The sequence below is a fragment of the Falco cherrug genome, chromosome 10 (assembly GCF_023634085.1).
Source record: "Falco cherrug isolate bFalChe1 chromosome 10, bFalChe1.pri, whole genome shotgun sequence".
Classification (NCBI taxonomy): domain Eukaryota; kingdom Metazoa; phylum Chordata; class Aves; order Falconiformes; family Falconidae; genus Falco; species Falco cherrug.
The window spans coordinates 26430476-26448047 of NC_073706.1; the positions used below are offsets into that span (position 1 = coordinate 26430476).

Sequence of the window (17572 nt, forward strand, 5' to 3'; positions counted from 1 at the left end):
TGTATACCCTAAATATTGTAAATTACTATATATATATGGATTTCTGAATTAAAACTAGGCTTTGTTAATAGAATTTTATCACTGACTGAGCCATCCTACAATCTGTCTTTTGTAAACTTTTCCCCTTCCTGACTTTTCCTTCTTTCAAAAGTCATAATCCTGGAGTAGATGGTTTGGAACCTGAATTATAAATTCCAGGTTCGTATACACTAAGTGGTAGAGCCATATCGCTAGCTCTGAATTCACTTTGGATTGCTCTGTGCTCCAAAAAATCATTAATTTAGTGCTTTGAAGTACAAGTGTGATCAGAGAACACAGTGTAAATGTTAATAAAACTGTATTACAACACATTAATTATGAAACAAAAATGTTCAATACATTCAGTTTTAAAATAGAGAATGGATGGTGCCTGTATTACTTCACATAAAAGAATAGTTGTTGGTTAATAATTAAAAGTTGCATTCCATGTATACAAAACTGTGGAAATAATTGTGTTCTATCTGATTTCAAAGATACGTTAAATATACTTGAGAGTATTGTTCGTCCGTGTGCTGATAGAATTATTGGTAATTCAAATCTGTGCTGGTGCATCAGAGTTCACTTTTTGTTGTAGCACAAGACTTTTGTAAGGATGAAAATCTTTGCATTTTTTAGATAGGATTGGGATTTAAGAAAATACTTTGTTTTACTGTACATCTAATCTGTTACCATTTTCATAAGCCTGCATGTCACTTCTGTGTCGTATTATAGGATTGATTGAGCAAATGGCATTGAATTATGATGTGCTATCTGAGCTGACTTCATTACTCCAGGACCTTATGCTTTAGCATGCAAAAATTTTAAAGCATCAAAAGGTAAAGCTATCATCTGATTTGCATATGCCATACATAAAGCATAACTGCTTGAGAGAGAAAACTTTCCATATACATCCCAAGTATGAGCATGCCCCAGGCTGCAAGACAAGGAGAGGAAGTCATGCCTTGAATTGTCTCATCTTTCAGCTCTGTTGGCACAGTGAAACAAGTAAGGTGGTAGGAAGTTTCCTTTTCTTTTGTCCGGTGGCTGGAGAAAAATATAGGTTGGCCTTTAAACTTCTGTGGAGAGTAGGATACTAAAGAGCATTTCCTTGTGCTTTGTTAAACTGGCCCTGCCTTGAAAGAGAAGGGAGGAAAGACCCCATCCCTGTTACTGTTGGTAGAAGCTTTGCTGCTTTTTCACTTTGACTTTTTTTCTGGTGAATTATTATTTCAATATGCACTAGTCTGTGCTACTAGCAAATGCTGGTGAAATGATTAGCATATAAAAATGAGAAATAGCTTATTTGTATCAGGTGCAATTTAAATTGCCTGGATTATCCAAAGAAAAGACCAAGTACAAGTGGTGATATGCCATTAGAGACTTCGCTTGGCATTAACTTTCTGTATCTCCTTCCACTTCCAAATACTGAAATTCAAGCTAATAAAACCAGTATTAAGTGTTTTATATTGTTTCATTTCCCTGGTTTATTATGCATTCTTATATAAGTTATATATAAAGAAAAATCTACTTTGAAAGCTTTTTGAGAACTCTTTGTCTTCCATCTGGCACGAAAAGCATTTCTAGAGGGGAGGGGAAAGAAACAGAGTACTGTCTGAGGTAAATTTGATAGTAGAAGATGGGATAAAACAAGAGGCACTTAGACTAATTTAATTAATGCCATGGTGAATTTAAGAATATGCTGTCCTCTACAAGCATAAACATAGATCAGTAGCTGAATTAAGGGAGCAGTATTAGACTGCACCTGTTGGGTTTCAAACTGAATTCAGACCTTGTTTCACTATTGCAGTTGGGACTGGCAGTTGCTGAAGGGATTAAATTATTTAAAGCCTTCAGCTGGCTAGTGTAGGCTAGCAGTAGTTTATAAAACACTTAATCTATTTTTTTAATCTCTTCATATGTTTGCTTTACTTAGACAGTAAAACTATACATGACACACACCTGCCACATTCTGAAGCTTCTTTGTCAGATACTTTAAATTTATCAATTAGAGCAGCCTTTAAACTGTAACCATTTGGGTTTCTTTGACAATACACTTCGTGTTAGCCTTTACGTTTTCTTTCATGAACTCAAAACCAAACATGGAGTATGCAGACATGAAGTTCTTTTTTCACAATTTCTTTTTAAAAAGAGGTTCCTTTTTAAAGGTAAATGCTACTGTCCAAAGAAGTAATATTTACTGTAACCATTTGGCTTGTGATTTAAAAAAGAAATTAGTTCCAAACCGTTTGGAGCTTTGGAACTGTTTTTGCAGGGCATTAGCCAGTTGCTTGCACAGCAGTACAGCAAACCAGTTCAAAAATAGGTAATACTGTTTAGCTTGTTATGTGATCTGTCACTTGTTTCTAGAAAGCTAAGAGTAAGTAACGAGTAGTTACAATATGGATTGGACGGAAAAGCAATCTGGATAGCTGTGCAACACAGGATTAATTAGGTAAATCCTCTTAGGTTTGATTAGCCGTTGCTTAGATCTACAGTTTATTTTGTCATTGGTTGCTCCCATTAATGTCTTCTTTCTGTCAAAGTTTATTACTTTGATTTCAATTTTGCTTCATACCTTTTTTGTGTCAAAGTGCTACTGAAGTAACTTACAACCTTCCAAATAATAAGCAGAGTAACACCTGGAGTCAATTCAAATCAATGTTGGCATTCTCTTGAGAGTCTTTTTAATAATAAACCTTTCAAATGGGTAACTTCTGTTTTGTTCAGCAAATTGCGTATTACATCTTTTTAATTTGGCCTTCAGTGTTAAATTACAGGACAAGTAGGCATATATATCTGCTAACAAGGATGAGTAAATGCTTATTCATGGAGATGAGATGGTTCCTGCAGTCTGCTTTTCATAAAAAGCATATGTTGTTGATATTATTGGTCAACCTTTAATTTCTTCTTCTTTCACATTACATTGCAAAGCTGTGATTTTATTTCTCCAAAATAACTCAGCCAGTTGATCTGCTCTAGATTTTTTTTAATAATGTATAGTGTAAACTTGAAAATTTTGAAGTACATATATTGAAGTAGTTTCACTAATTAGTGTTCTTTATCTTGCACTCAATCTTAAACTTTTTATTTTAACTAAAGAATATGCCATTCTTCAGAAATAAGAAAGGCAAAACCAGACGAAAAATAAAAATTCTTACACACACACCCCCACCCTCCCCAAGAAGCAGAGAACAAACACTTCAGGACTATAGCGAGATGGTTCAGCCAGCTGGGTGAGAGGGGTACGCAGACAGACATGGGAGGAATTGGGTGTTTCTGTGGGTGGTAATCAGAGTTTCATCAGCACTGGGATTTCATAGCGTTACACAATGCTTTTTACGTATTAGGGCAAGTCTTCATATTTGATTTGATACATGTAGCAGTAAATCAGGAAGAGCAGTGTCTCCGTTGTTGCTACTCCTGCAGTGCAGTTTGTTAGAATTTATTGCAACTATTTGTTCAATAGTTATCTAAGCATTGTTTCTTCTATAAGAAGGTATTACGTCTGAAATTCTATTTCACCTTGAATGACCTAGGAAACTCATCTTCTTCATGTATGATTCATCTAATATGATCTATAAAAGCAAATTGGGTTAGCTGCTGTCATGTCCCCAGACCAAACCAAAATAAAACTTAATTATAATAGCAATTTAACTCTGAGAATACAATGCCCTTTAATAGAGGATCAGTTGAATATTGCAGTTGTTTCCAAAGCCTGCAGAAAAAAGGCAAAATAGAACGCTAGTTGGAAAAGTGTGAAACGCAGATGATTAAATGGTTACCTTTACAGCCTTCCCATTCCTAAAGCTAAAGCAGGAGCCAGGCTGGTGTCTGTGAAAGATGAGAACTATTCCACTTTGCTTCTGTCTGACAACCCCCTTGGGGACCATTCCAGCAGCTACGTGGGCTTGGAGCACAGCGCGTGCCCTGGCACACCTCTGTGTAGGGGCTGTGGTGGCAGTGGCACAAAGCTGCGCTGTGGAAACCTCAGTTCCCAGAGCTGATCAGAATTACAGCACGCAAGGAGAAAGGGAAGGGTCTTAACCTTTGGGTGTGTGGGAGGGAGAGCTCTGGAAATGGAAAAATAATCGTGCAGCCCAGAAGTGTGTTCTTAATATAGGATAAAAAATTCTTAAATGTTATTTAATTTATAATGTTGGCTGAGCTAACTACAGTTTAATATCGTCTCATTCAAAGAAAATCAAAACTTTGCTGATAGTACAGTTGATTTTGTACATTCTGACAGAGTGCTACAGAGCACTATGATTTCCCCTAAATGGAAAGAGAATTCACTATAAAGGTTTCTGATGGGGAAAGAAAGGGCACAGTTTTTCATTTGTTTCTCTTTGATTCCTTGGCTAATTTTCAGTCCTGCCATGTTGCTGCACCATCAGGGGCATACAGCAACACCACAGCTACTGTGGATGCTTCTGTGGGTGGTTTAGCTCTCCACTGAAACCGTATCACTGAGAAGGAATTCTGCAGGTGACTGCAAAATCTGTCACTGTATACCTTTCATTCCATGGCTGAGGGGGATATTTTGAAAAACACTGAAAAGTCTTTGGCAAAACGGTACAATTACTACCCTCCATTGATGCTAGGAAGAGAAAGATGAACTTAAGCTCTAGGGGGTGAAAATCTTCCCTTTCTGTCTGTCCTCTAGATGATGGATGGGAGCAGCTCCCCACATTGTTGGTTGGTGTCGTTCCCAGCCTGCTAAGAAGCATTTCAGATAATTGAGTAATGTGATAGATATATGATTGGCAGCAACCACGTATTTCCCAAGTCACTGCTTGGTCAGAAACTGGTACGCTGAGGCATTGCCCGTTAGCACTGCCTGCTGTGGGATGGGGTATACCAGTTGGCCTCATGAGAAACTTATTTCAAGAGCTTTTACAATACTTTAATAATAGGAGAGTGACTATTGAAGAGACAATGGGAAACAGCCTTATTTATGTATTTAGTTTTATTTTTCTAAAACAAACCCATAAACCAACCCACACAATTTGCAATACTTGCACAGTCATTCCCTATGCCAGAGATGGGTTTATATTTTGAAGGTTCTCGTATAAAATAAAATATTTGGAAAGTTTGTATTTTCATTAGTACCTAGATTAGGTTCAGCAAGATTTGCAATATTTACCGTTCTTTTCTGGGAAGTACTGATTAAACCTGATTTTCTACTAAGAAAGACTAAATTGGAAGGATTCATGGGAGTGTAGTGATTTTGTAGATATTTGTAATAAATAACATCAACGTGTTGCAATGTAATCAAACTGTTGCATTTAAATCATGTTTTTCTTCTAATGTATTTCAGCTCAATTACTTCTGAGGGCTGTCTTGATGTGTCTCAGGTAGAAGAATCTTTCTACAGATGTGAAAGAAAAATTTTAGATGTGTTAACTACATCATTTGTAGGTACCCATTAGCATCAACTAAGCAAGACCAGTATACAGAGACAAAATTATTTTAAGGTGTCTGGAGGGGGGAAGAAAAAGTGGACTTCTCATTGTGATTTGTGGAAATTAGAAGTTGTGAGATTGCTGTGGACTGAAATTAAGTATTTTTAAGCAGCATTAGATATATTCCCTGCCACAGATTACTTTTAATGGTAAAATATATGATCTCTTGCTCACATAAAAGAATTCTCTGAGCTAATATTGATTTAGGATTAGAGTGAAAAATAGATTTCACTTTCTTATGTTAAACTAATTCCAAATTAAGATTTAAATTAAAAGGTTAGAAAGACATCTCAAAAATAAATCACTTTGGAAGCCTCCCAGCTTCGTTATTGTCTAATAAACATCAAGCTTTAAAAATTATACTCTGGAAAGAAACTAAAAGAAAAGTATTATTCAGAAGGAAGCTTCACCAAAGATGTTTTAATAAGTTTGATTCCACAGTCCTTAGTGAGGGTAATAATGTTCAAAAGGCAGTGTAAAATCATTGCAAATAATGTAAACACAAATGGTGCTAGAAATGACAGAATCGAGTCTGATAGACCTGAAGGCATTTCTGAGACTGCTGTTGAAAGATACGCTTACTGAGATGAAAGGGGGAAAGGATAAACAACCAGGTTGCTGCAGTCAAGATACTCCATCACTGGGCAGAAATACAGCTAGGAGCTGATTTTTTTTCTTAGGTATGTAAACCTAGTCAGTTAAGGGACATGAGTTAACCAGCTCATTTTTAAGCATGACTTCGTGCAAAGGCTACAGACAGTGATTAAATTATTTTTAAGTGCCTTATGCTAACAAGTATACTGTTAAAGAGCTAGGTAACTAGGCAATTTCGTAGTGTTTTTTTAATAAGGATCATATTTTGAGCTTGGAATTGAAACATGAGGATGTTTAAGAAGTAATTATTGAATTAAACTAGTGCTTTTCAGTATCATCTGCTGAGTGGAATGCTATTCTGGCTTAAAAGCCTCATATAAACAGCTAAAGCAATCTTTCACACATGTAATAGATACAACTATTTAATAAAAAATGAATGAAGAGCTACTCATACCCTGCTGCGAAATAGTTATTAGTTTCTAGTATAAGAAATGAATTTGCATCTGCTAAAGAAATGCATTTAAATGGTAAAGGATGTCTGATGACTGATAGTCACATTTCATGTGTTAAAACAAAACTATTTACACCGCTTTTAAATTCAACAGTAAATGGCTGTTGTCATGCCAGGTTATAAAAGCTGACTTCCTTGTCTTTATGGCTTGTAATGATGAATAGAACCACACTAACGCTCCACGTCAGAGGTTTTGTGGTTTGGGGGTTGTTTTTTGTTTTTATTTTTTAACATACTTTCTCAGTAAATGTCATCTCCCAAGTACTGGCTTTTGAGGGTTTGTTGATACATGTGTAATCAACACTTGAAGAAATGGGAAAAAATTAGAGTAAAATCTTGATCCCATCCACATCAGTGATGTACTTTTTGAAGATTTCCATGAGACCAGTATTGTATTTCTTGGGCTTTGCATGGTATACAGATTTTTGTCTTTAAGGAAAGGGAAAATGTTGGCAGTCTGACAATAATGAATAACAGTAGGACTGGCAAACTTTCTTCCTTCAGGAAATAAGGACTCCTGAGGCAGGCGGGCAGCTGGTGCATTGATATGACTTTGCCTATGGTGCTGGCCAACATTGTCTCCTTTTTCCTTGTATACCCCTTTTTTCTATTTGAATCCATCTGTTGTCTCTTGTCTGATACTTGGACAGCAAGCTCTGTAAGATTTAATTCAGAAGCTGTTGTTTTGTTTTATAAATGAGGTGATTCCTGCCCATGAAATTCTGGTCCATAATTTGGGCTACTCTGCTAATATTACTGTCTCTACATCTGTTAAAATTAATGCTAATATTCTGTGTGTTTCCACTAACTCTGTTAATTAGTAATTTAAGCATTATGTGATTTTGATTGAGTTTTATGTAGTAGTTGTAACACACAAAGCACCAGGAAATATTTGATTGAAAAAGGAACTTTTACTATTATTCCAGCATTGACCTTAATAGCTGTATATGTAAGAAACCTGATGAATAAAATATTCAGTCTGCAAATTTTCTTCAGTAATCAATAAACATCCGGAGCCGCATTCATCCTAGAAATAATTTTACTGACCATAATGGATTTGCCCCAGGAATTCTTTTAGCCAGTGTTGCTTGTGTTTTGCATAACTGTCCATTAGCTTCCTTTCTACAGTCAGATTGTTAGAAAGTTTATGCCCAGCCCTGATGCTGCTAATCGCCTCTGGCCTGTTCCTGTCATTAATGGGTAATAGCGCTGGTGGTGATAATAATCATATTGCGTGATTAACAACTACAAAGAGGAGAACTCGGTATAAAAGGAAACTATACGAGGTATAGGGAGGAGAACAAAACTAACGACAAGACTGCTTTTTTGCGTGTTTTGGATGTGGTACCCTGTGTGCGATGCCCACCACTGTTGCCATGGAGACTGTGCTGAACACTGACCTTCTGTCCGCCTGGGACCTCTGTCATGTGGAAACCCTCAGGATTTCTCTCCAAGTAATGACTCTTACTTCCACAGTCTGGGGTGCTGCTTCCCAAGATTTGCGTGTGTCCTTTCCCTGTTTTGTAATTTCTGCTGAAGTATAAATGATGAGTGAATAAAACCAGATATAAAACTGGCTGTACACGGTTACATACACTAAGTACTTATGGCTCAAAAATGAATACCTTAAAACACATTCAATGAACTAAATGGTGTTGCTTTTACACTGTAGACAGGTTCATTGAAAAACGCATGCTTGTTGATTAAGAAGGGCTTTTTTCTGCTCTTTTTGATGCCTTAATGTTGGGGTATTTTGGTTGTACCCTAACACTTTCCCTTTTAGCTATGACCTTGAGCTGCTTTTAGGTATTTTTGTGAATCGTGAGTGATAGGTGATATATTTCCTCATAGGGTGCAACTTTTAACACATTTTGAGGTATTATCCAGAAGAACTGTAGATTACAGTGTTTAACATTTATAAAATTGAATAATAAATTCAACTGAGTAACAAAGCATATTATTAATTAAAAGACTAGGCTACTCTCAGATTTATATTTTTTAGTTTTTTCATAAAATGCATGTAGAAAAATAATTAAGTCTACAAAGGTGCTTTTTGTCATTGAAGTAGGAAAAGGAGAAATTAATTTACAGTTATTAAATTGTATTTGTCTAGAATAGCTGTACATCTTTTCCTTTGGAAAATATGGCACAACATGTATGAATGGAAGTGCTTTAATCCCTGGCAGATATACTATTTATGTGACATAGGCCAGTTCATTATCTTACTCTGACAGATGCAGTTTGTATTTAAAAAAAAACATGATCTGAGAATGGTCTTGAGTTTTTGGTGTACACGTTAGAACTGTAGAAACTGTGTTTTTGAAGTTACAAGTGCAATGTTGGTGAAAATAACATAATTTGTAGAAGGATCTCTAAGTCTATTTTAAATAGCATCCAAGACTGATGCTGTGGGCCTTGTCTTGTGCCTCTGTGTCCTGATGACAATTCTTCCATTACATGCAATCCCTCCAAGAAAAGCTACAGCAAGGTTGTTGCAAAGCTTTGAAGATAACATTAAAACTTCTGCACGTATACATTCAGTAAAATCCCATCATGATCTAGCAAGGCTCAGTCTTCCTGGGACAGCAATAACGTTTGATGCTTTGCAGTCTCTGTCCCTTCATTTTCTCACCTGTTGTATCTCATTGCTGCTCATTTCAGTGTTGAGGATGACATGATGTCTATGACCATATCTTTATTTATAGATACAGAGTTGCCATTTTCTTTTCCACTTCTGCTCTTTCATCTTCTTTTAAACATGAGATCATATATGTGTAGGGGTTGTGCTTTCTGTTCCAATAACAGAGTGGTAATTATATCAAAGGATGATAAAGCCAGAAAAAACCAACTGATATCCTGTCTGCCTTCCTGCTAAATCTAATTAAAACGTTACATGGATAGACGTGTCCTCTTCAAAAAACTGATGCTATTGATGATATTTTAGTGTATTTTACACTAAAACATTTGCTGTTTACTCAAAAGTCTTTGTAATCTAAGTCAGAAAACAAGGTGAACTTTAAGTCTTGCTAACAACAATATGTTAAAAAAAAGGCAAATGAAAATATTTATAAACCTTTTCCTATGATGAAAATTCTTATAATTTTTAAACGTTACAGGCTGAGGCACTGCCACTGCTGCACATGCAGTTAGCTAAGTAGAAATGTTACCTTATCTTCCCCCCCATTGTTTGAAGAGAGATTGCTCAGAGGTTACAGTATTTTGTGGACCATAACGGCGGTCTGCTGCTATTGTTCTTGTGATGTGATACTTTCTGCCAAGTGTCTCATTACTAGGAGTGGACATGGTGTATTTCACTGGGTCAAAACAATTCATTAAACTACTGCTGAACATCACGTTTTCCTTTGGAAGAGATTTCTACTGTTACTGGTTTGGAACAGAAAAATAAGAAAAAAATAAGCACAAGTTTTTTAACATTTGGAAAAATGTCATTAGAACATGCGTATCTCAGAATAAACACATTTATAGGAAAATATGTTCTTTGCTAAAAAAGGAAATGGATTTTTCCTTGCAATGGTTTGATCTGGTTTCAGAACTCATCTAATTAAAACATGCCTTTTCTGTTGTTCTTTCTAGGAGAAGAGTCTCTAATGTGGTAATTTAAATCTTTAGAACATATTTTTAACTGACATTTCATTAATGATGTGTCATGGAGGGAAAATAAGGAAGACTTTAAGATACCTGCTTTTAAAAAGTAGGAAAAGATATGGATAAGTTCCTGCTGTATTAAACTGTTTAGGGAGGGTGTAGGTGAACATTTGCAAGCCATCTGCAAATTGACTCGGGTAAAACTGCTTCCCAGGAAGGATTTGTGCCACGGGCAGATTTGTACCTTACACCAGTGTAACAAAAGGGTTGTTTTTTTTTTTTGTTTGGTTTCTGTTTTTAACGTGGTCGGACTCCAGCTGCCGATAGCAAAGGCTTGGCTCAGTCCCAGGCCTTGGGTGCGTTCGTGGTGAGGTTGGAGGGACCCAGGTAACGAGGTGTTCTTCCATTGAATTCTAAAATAGGCTTGGACGTGATTCAGTGCCTGCCAGAGCAAAACTAGGCTGCACTCCTGTCTGCTGTGGTTTGTGGGGGAGAGTGATATATTCTCCATTAAGATAAAACAACTTCTCGTTGCTGTGATAAAATATTAGCCTAAACTGGAGTTGGTTAGTCAGATTATTTACTTTAAAAGGCTTTGGAGTATGTCCCAAAAGCACAACCACAGAAATCTTTCTATTCAAGTAAATAGTTTTCCTGGGGTCAGTAGACATGCTAATAAGCAACTACTCACTTGAGTAATGCAGGATTATGTTTTAATTCTGTGATTTGACTGCCCACTTATGTTTGGTGACGTGTATTTGTAGGAATGATGCATTTTGGAAAGTGAGGTCAGCTGGAACATTTGTGGTGTTCATCTGTCTGCAACCCTTGATCTTGCAATGTATCAGTCACTAAAAAAAGAAGCGATCACTCAACCATAAAAATGAAATGGTGGGTAATATTAGTGGATGGTACCCTATGAATATTCTCAAATGTAGGGTGCAGAAATGATGTTTATTTTAAAAAAACCAGTAAAAAAAAACCAACCAAAAACCCCAGTAAAAAGTACTTAAGGTATTAAACATTTTACAAATTCGAACTGTATCATTGGAATTTTAGTTTGAAATAAGTTTTTTATTTTAAAAAGTAATTTTTCTCTTCCACAGAAAAAGGAAGAAGTGTTTCAATGTATTTTTAACTTTTAAAATAAAAATGGTTTTTTTCATTTTTTTATATAATTAATTTGGTAATGGATTATTTTTAGTACTTGGCTCCAAAATTAAGTGTAGCTTTTAGTGCCAGCAACTTTAAAGATGCATTTTCTTTTTTTTTTAATATGTCAGTGTGATTGTGTGTTAGAATTCTTACTTTTAATTGATTGTATGTTATATTTCTCAGATTAGATCAGGTTCTCATGGTTTTGTTGTGTAGTATTATTACATTGGTCTTTACTAAGTGCCTCAAAAATAGAAACATACTGGACTTTTACACACATTTAACATTTGTTATTCCCAACAATCACTCAATTATTTTTCTGCTGGAGAGAAGAAAAATGTGAATATTACGTATACCTATGTGAAGGACACTCAGACACCACAACGGCTAATAACTACATGAAAATAGCTACTTAGAAAGACTCTTGCAAGAAAATTTACAGTGTCCAACTACAAATGTACATTATCATGACGCATTTCATAAAGATAAAACCTTTCCTTGTGGATCTCCTATGGTGTATGCATGGGGGATGATCTACTTCTGTGGCTTTTACAAAGAGGAAAAACATACTGAAAATGAAAATATAGTCTGAAAAATACAATACCATGATACATTATCTTTTACATGATCCAGTAAAGACATTTAAACTACCCTGTAGAATATTGCATTATGCTAACTCTTTATGGTCCTCTGTAAATATGAACAAGAACTTAGCATAGTTTAAGACACAGTGATGAAGCATCTGTCAAATCCACACCTATTGATGTACTATGAGCAGAAGCAGAGAAATAAGCACTTCGCAGTATCCCTGAACAAAATAATCTGACAATTGGTATGGTGCCATTTTTTTAAAATATAGTTGTCCCAGTTGGTTGTTTCAACAACTGTGGCACTGAAAAGAACAATGAGGTTAAAACCAAAACAAACAGTTATTGGAAAAAAAAAATAATTTCTGTGAATCTTAAATTGAAGCAGTAGTTATTTATAGAATTTCAAGATAAAGCTTTGATATTTTTCCACTTCTGTGTTTTTTCTGCTGCTTGATACGTAAATGTCCCTCTTCCATACTGTAGTCATACTGCCTTTCTGTGATGTGAAATATAAGGGGATTAGTAGTTTGGATGAGGGGTGCGTTCCTGAAGAGATCCTCTTGGGAATCCTAATTTACTGTGCTTTGGTTGCATTGCAGAGAAACTGTGGAATAAGCAAACTTCATTATTTTTGGGTGAAATAAACCAGAAGATGTGGTCCAACCGTCAGTGGATGCTAGTATTCATCTTGTATGAATGGCAGGTTCTCGGCACCAACTCTTCAAATCCACCTGCTTCTATTGGGTTGCATCAGAGGAAACATCAGAGGTTTCCTGCAGTTTGTTTTAATTTTTCAATAAAAAAACATAACCTAAGAATTCTTCAATGGTGTTTTTTTCTTCAGTGAACACTTCCAGGATTTTTGAAAGCTGTAAGTCCTTGCGCAAAATCAGTTACTCATTGTTTTTCTTAAGGAAAGCATCTGTTACAAAGCAAAGACAGGCAGTTCATCTCAAGTCAGCCAGCTTTTATCTACATGATAACCAAAAAGACTTTTAAGATTCCTTCTACATTTCCTAAGACTTGCCATTTTAGTCACCCTGTTATTATCTTTTTTGTACACAAGTTAATTTCCCAAGAGTTACCATTAACACTTGGTAGAATTTGAAATAGCAATGTCAGGATGGTGTCTGAAGTTCCTTAGAACTGGGTTTTGAGGGCTAAGGATGAAACAAGCAGAAAGACAGGCAAGCAGCAAAATGTTTTCAGTCTGGTTTTCCTCTTTGGAAGAATCACAGAAGTGGATCGCTCCTCATGCATACCTTAGGAGACCCACAAGGAACGATGATGTCTTCATGAAATGAACATCAGCATGAGCATAACCCTTGCACAAAGCCCCAGAAACCACCGTGACCCCCACAGAAGGTGTCTTCTGTCCTTTGTAGCTTTTAAATCTACAGCTGTTTAACAGCCAGGCTGTTTAACTTGCAAGTTAAACAGCAAGCAATAAACAAAATGTCTCCCCCCACCTCGGCTTTTTTTGGGTTTTTTTAAGTCATGTATTAAAGCTGGTTTAATAAAGAGAGTAGTATTTTGATGGAAAAAAATAAAGTGGAAATAAGAGCTGAAATTTGAGTTTGAGTATCAGTGCTTATTTTTACAAATGACTTAATGTAAAATGCATAGAGGAGTTTAATTTAAAGTTTTTTAATTGAAGAAATACAGTGCTTCTCAACCAACCTTCCTGTTGTTGCAAAAAGAGCAAAGTGTATGTTTGCTTTAAATTTGAAAGTAATTTTCCATTTACGCCCAGCAACAGAAGGTTGGATTTTGGATATGCCTAGCAAACAAATCTGTGGGGAGGGGATCTGGGGAACTTTGAACTATGTTTATCTGAATATGATGGTAATCAGTGGAAAGTGTAAATTTATTTTTTTATGTTTTAAAAACATGGGTTTTATCAGTTTAACTCTGATCCCTTTATAGGTTTCAGTAGGAATCTGGATCGTGAAAGTTTTAATCCAAATGTTTCACATTGAATGCTTGTTTCTCATAACACAAGTCATACTTCAGTGACACGTGTGTTAAAAAAACCACTTTAGATAAGGAATTGTGAGGATAAAAAAATAGTTAACTTGTTCCAGTCTTATCTCTTGTTTTGGGAGGATAAATATTGTAAGCATAAAATATTTCAGCCAATGTGAAAAACAGTAAAGTAATACTATAATTTGAACCCTACCAAAAATTAGTTCCCTGCTTAGCAGATAGTGCTAAATACTGTGGGAAAGACTAAAGACTGTGGCCTGAAAGTTTAAAAAAAGAAAGAAAAGCTGAAGTGGAACCTTCCCCTATTCTACCCTCCTTGCATTGATTTGTACTTGCTGTTTATACTCTTCAGGTTAGGCAACTACAGCCTGGATACCTTCAGCGGTCACAACAACGCGTTGCCAACCAGCATGCTTCTGGGTTCTTTGGGTTTCATAATTGCTACCCAGAAAATGCAGCTGAAGTCTGTGCAGCAATACCTACCAGCTGACAAGGAAGAAATCTTGCCTTCCTCTTTGCATTAGTTCTGACATTCATTGAGTGTTTTCCTGAGCTGATGCAACTCACCGAAGAAAACCCTTTTTTAGCTGGGTGGGTTGAATATGCTAAATGGGAAGTTCCGTGCCAGCAGTGGAGTTATCACTGGGAGAATTTAACTGGATTTGTAGAGTGCAGATCAAGAAAACTGGAAGAGACCAGTTCTCTCCCTTTCTCATCCCAGCGATGAACTTTTAGCGTGGCTTGCTGTTTCAGGCAGTGGCATCCTATGTTATTAGTGACTGAGCGAAGGGCCCGGTAGATGGAATTACAGCCCTATGGTCTTGCCTTCTCCTGTCCTTATCTTTGTGGCTTTGCTCCTTTGAGCAGCTCTAATAGCACAGCCTCGTTCAGGACTCAAGTTCGTTCAGGAATTGAGAGTCCAGCCGATCTAAACAACTTATACTGGTTGTAAACGGTGTTTTGATGATATAGCTCATTTCAGTTTGATGAGTAAAACAAATGGCTCTAGCCAAAATGTTTTCTGTCCGTGTCTAGGCTTGGGATTTTGATAACAAAAATAGCACAAAATGTCATTGGTAGGTGTGCTGCCAAAAACTTCTAGCCTGTGTTTGTCTTCAGATCATGTCTTTTTACTGCATAATAGATTACATCATTCTTTTGTAACTTCTGTTTCTTCTTTCCACTCTTGAGCACTCACACCTAACTACTGCTTATCCTCTGCAAAGGTATAGAAACAAGGAGGAACAAAGAGCCTATGGAGGTGTGTGTTTCAAAGCTGAAGTTTATAAATGAATCTAAATGACATGGGCCTCCTTCCACTTAGTTACTTAAGTACTTTGAAACAAAACACTCCCCTCCAAATGGTATCAGTAGTCCACACTACTTACAGGTGTAACAGGAGTTTTTGTATTAACCCCTCAGTCGCCTGCCAGCACAAATGTACCTGCCAAGCGAAAATCAGGACAAGGAAGTATTTACTTTTTTTCAGAAGACAAAAAAAAAATTATGTGAGGGCTTCTCAGAACCAGTTGTATTTAATCTCTTAATAGAAATGTTCATCTGAGTGTTTAAAACTTGCTGGTGCATCTAATGATGTCTTACCATGTGTTGTGGGTAGTTAAAACACCCTTCTGTTGCCAAAGTAAGCTTTACAAGTAGTTGAGTGACAGAGGAGGTTCAGTGCTTCAGCTTACGAAGGCACTCGTCGGCCCTTGCGTGCCATTTAGGCCCTTCCGTCCTTAGTAGGATGAAATTTGCACTGAACACAAGGAACCCTTTAGCTGAAACAGCTCCCAAGTAAGGACAAATAATGGATCTTTGGAGATGCTACATTCCACAAAAGCAACTGAAGGAGTTTCGAAGAGATTTGAGAGTTTGATTACACGCTGATGATACTCCCATTGCAGGCTGAGTGGAAGTCTAGCTTGTTCTAATTAGCAAAAACTGGAACATGAGGACAAAACCGACAGTGGTGAGATGTTTTGGGAGGCTCTTTTTTAGCAAATGTGAGCAACTAAAAAATCCAGAGACACCAGTATAATGAGAGGTTAATCACCCCAAAATCACCCCCTTCTTTTCTAAACCTAAATTAAATTTGATTTGTGAAAATTGTGCAAATGTATCAGTGGAGCATTGGATTCATAATTTTGTCTATTTTTAGAGGATTAGTATCATTTGAGTTTACAACCATATTTGGATTGTTTTGGTTATCAAACTATAAGAAGTTGCATGGTGAAAAATAGAAGGATTGCTAGAAATAGTTCCTTAAAATCTGCTGTAAAAAATACGTCCAGAGTAGTTAGTAGCTGAGAAGGAAGACTTTTTTTTTTTCCAGTTGATCACAAGTGTTTAATTTGGGGTGACAAATTTATGCCAGTTTATGTCTGCAGATGAAATATGCTTACAGATTGAATCAGCATATACTTAATGTTTTATGTTGTCAAGTCTTTTGAGATTATGTATAGTTAAGTAATCAACAAGGTTGTTTATCAACATTTAAAGTCTTCTAAAATAGATTATATATTAATGAAGTATGTATCTGAATAATTCTGTAGGATGTTATTTTTTAGGAGATGTGTGAAAAGAAGCTTGATTAATATTTATAAAATTAGTAAGCAAAAGATGTGATGAGAGGCTCTTAACAGATGTAATTTACTAACATTGACATCCACCTATTTTTCCCCACCCCTAAATTATACGTTTCATTACTTACAAGGCTGAGTATTGGTGGTGTTACAGTAGTAACTCCGATGTTAGGTTTTAGTACTTCCGTACAATAACATTGTCTTCTGCAATTAAGGAATTCAAACTCTGACTTTGCATCCTGACTATCCTTATTACAAGAATTAGACCTAAAGAAAGGTTAAAATCGAGCAGAGGCACATTGAAAACACTGGGACAAGTAGCAAGAGGAAAATAGGAGAGTACATGTAGTTGTGGAAGTAAATAAATTCTTGGTTATTTTTGGTAAGAGGTAGAGAAGCATGTGATGTCCAGTTGTGGCTGTAGCCAAGCATTTATCTTGGGGCTAACTACTTTATAGGCAAACAGTAATTCCTTTTTTGCCCCACATCAGCTGAATACTATTTAGGGTGAAGAATGCCATTTGCAGAAGTTGACCAGTCCTACAACCAACCACTAATATTTAAGTGATGTATAGTATTAGGGGCACGTTGTTACCGAGGGTGGATGCTGTTATTTTGTCAAGAGTTGAGCAAGGCAAACCACTGAACTGTAATGTGGGATGCAAAATGGTCGTGACGTTTGCTCCGTCCTTTTACTTCGGGAGCAGGGTGTGTGTTTGATGGTGGCAGGGACCGTTCGCCGGGGCGAGATGGCACACCACATCTAGGAGGTTGGTGCTTTGCAGTTATTTTTCAGGGCTGGGTAGGGGAGTCTCCTCAGCTCATCAAGCAGGAGCAGTGGTTTAAACAAACGTGGGGTCCATGTGTTCCTTCTCATGTTGTCATCTTCTCAGCTGCAGGCCCTGAGAGTCAAGTCTTTCCTCCAACACCCGTTTCCCCTCCGTGCCTGCTATGTATCCGTTAATGTGACGGGAGCTGGCAGCTAGGGAGACGGGGAAAAGCTTGTCGTTTGGTGTTGGGTGACCAGGTTCTGTCACTGGGAGGCTGTCGGTTTGCAGGTGCTCC

General features: G+C 36.7%; 1 protein-coding gene across 1 annotated transcript in view; it reads left to right on the forward strand.

Moving 5' to 3' along the window:
• Positions 1-17572, forward strand: part of HIPK3 (homeodomain interacting protein kinase 3) — a 113667-nt gene that overhangs the window by 17951 nt on the left and 78144 nt on the right. The gene's annotated exons all lie outside the window — the stretch shown is intronic.